This window comes from Ixodes scapularis, unplaced genomic scaffold (assembly GCF_016920785.2).
Source record: "Ixodes scapularis isolate PalLabHiFi unplaced genomic scaffold, ASM1692078v2 PGA_scaffold1__304_contigs__length_218370807, whole genome shotgun sequence".
In the NCBI taxonomy this organism is placed as follows: domain Eukaryota; kingdom Metazoa; phylum Arthropoda; class Arachnida; order Ixodida; family Ixodidae; genus Ixodes; species Ixodes scapularis.
The window spans coordinates 174649674-174652472 of NW_024609846.1; positions in this window are offsets into that span (position 1 = coordinate 174649674).

The window sequence follows — 2799 nt, forward strand, 5'->3', positions numbered from 1 at the left end:
ATAACAAGATTAAAGCAAGACGCAAAACAGCATGGGTACCATTTTTTCGATCTCGTTACTCACCCGCGTCTTCAAACAACGTCGCGTGAAGGTAACAAGTCGAACGCAAAACTTAGTTTTTTAAGGACGAAGAAGAAAACACTTATCACCTGGGTTCTAGAATATAAAATAGCCTTTTGTCGTCTGCGTCTGCACCTGTATTCGCGTGGATATCGTTCACAGGATCGCCATGGTAGGTCAACATTGTCACAATTGCGGTATTTCCAATCGTCGTCGAAAACACTCCGCTTGATATTTGCAGGGAACGAGCATTGCAATAGTACTATACACTGCAACAGCTTTGTGCCAATCACAATATCTCTACTTGTCGTTGAAAACACGCCACTCACTTTTCCCCAGGCACGATCGAGCACGAGTCGTACAATCCTTCGCGCCCTCAACTACGTCCAACAGGCTTAGCATGGTTTCCCTTTGGCTAGCTTGAACACCGGCAACGCCGCGCAGTTCATGAAGCGATGCTGTTCTCGCACACGCTCTCCCATGCACAAAAAACACTAAACCCCCCGCGCCTCTGTTGATTCGTGGGTGTCTAACAAATTTGTTGAATGTCTTACGTGTACAGAAGTTTTCACTGGGCTGTCGGGTAGGGCCACGTAACTTTCGCCACAGAGGCCAAATAAAACGAGATGCGGTGCTTTTTCTTGGCGTTGTATGGTCGAGAAACGCACAGTGATCTATCGTATGTCCAGTTTCTTGTCAAACCTTTTCTGAATTTTTGTCGAGAAGAACTTAAAAGATGCACTGCTTATTCTTGCTCATTAAAACACACACAAGCTGGTCAACCGGAAGTTATTTAGGTCACAGGAAGTTCTGCCATTGCTTCTGTATGTTTTCCTTGGAATACCATGTGTATGTGGATTGCACTGTACAACAGACGAGATCCCCGGGAGCTCGTGTACCTAGCACCGAGCCGAGCCACATCTCTTTTGGGGCCTCTTCGTTGGCTACGGCAAAGAGGACTCGGGGTTCTACCGCAGTGCCAAAAGCCAAGACCGAGCGCTGTGCAACGAATTCGACCAACACGAGCAACACCATCACCCAGCTTGTGACCGGTCGCTCCACTCTGCCATCTGCTCAGTCAACATCCGTCCATTGGCTACACGCGGGTTGGACATGACGCTTGACCATGTCGTCCTGCAAGTGATGTGCTTCCGTGTGTCGCGGAGATGCGGAGGCATTCCCAGAAATTCCCCAGCTACGGGTGCGTCACGTCCGCAAACAGAGTGTCGCACTGTGCCTTAGAGATGGCCATGTAAAAGCGGGGAAGCAAATGTATGCCGTGCGACCTCATCGGGGCACTGGGCGTTGCATTTGTTGACGTCTTTGCAGGGCACATTGACAAATGCAACGTTCGGTGCCCCTGAGCATCGCCTCCGCGTATGTGTCCCCCGGTATGCCAAAGAGCAACGTGGACTACTTGACGCGAACTTTCGTGCACAAGCACGATGTGCCTCTTGTGGTACAGGGGACTTCGGCGCGAACAAGAAGGAGCCACAGAACGCCCGTTGGTTTACCCACCATGTACGGGGATACTTCGGCACAGCCTTTGTGTCAAATGCACAAAACGTCTCCTTGCGTTCACGCCAGGTCTCATGTGGACTTTGTGTTTGGTGACAACGAAGCGCCCGTACGTGTCCCACTGCGTGCCCTTCGCGACATACTTTGCGGACTATAAAGCACACTTCGGTGTGTTCCGATAAAGGGTGTGCGTGTGTACAGGGGTGTCATAATCTTCACATGGGCAAATCGCATCTTCATCATAGGGTCATCACTAGTTTACTGTGAGATACAAGATACATTAGGGTCCAATAAGCTGTCGCAGCTATCAATGTGCCTGTACCGTAGATCATAAAAAGTAAATCTTTTCTCTTCTTTTTTTTGAGATTGAAAGGACATATGGACACAGAAAGATAATTTTAATCCCCTCTAATGTATAGCTGGGTATCACTCTAGGTTTTATTTCGCATCAAATCCATTGTGTACTTGCCACACCTATGTAGGCTTTGGCCTATTTGAGGCCATAGTCAATAAATAGATTAAAATCAATTAATCTTAGCACTGGACAAATGAAGGTCTAGGAACAGCTTTTCCGAGTACAGCTCGGGTTTCACATACCATATTTTCTGTTCTTTAAGTTACACCCCCTTGCCTTATAAACAGTTGTTTTTACAAAAACAGTTGGTAGATAAGTGGAACTTGCATATTTGTAAAGTTCATGGGTGGATGTTAACGGCTTTACCTTTTATAGCAGGCGGTATAGTTTGCGCTACCTAGCCTAAAGATTAAAAACCAAAAGTATCATTCCTCCCTTTGCCCTTCTAAGCCAATTTGCTCCCCCTCTGCAATTTTGTAACTATCACCAGGCTGTGTGGCATATCACCAGGGGTCTCATGGACACTCAATGCGGCGAAACTGCATTCCTGAGCTAATGTGATTGCAATATATGTGCAAGTAAATATTCTCTTGCAATGAATCGAACGAGACAGGAAGTCTGTGCAGTTAAAAGGGTAGTGCAACAATATTGAATAAAAATGTCCCGCTTTACACGAGCGTGCTGGCATTAGAGGGACCCAAGTATACTCCAATGCAATGCAACCGACCAAGAAGCTTCTTTGTCGCTGCGTAATTTCAAGGATAAAAGCCGGCGTTTGTTTTTAGTTTCTCATGCGTAAAACTTAATGCAGACGTTGTGGTGATTGCATTCTTAGCGGAATCAACATTGTGATCCTCAGGATTTCG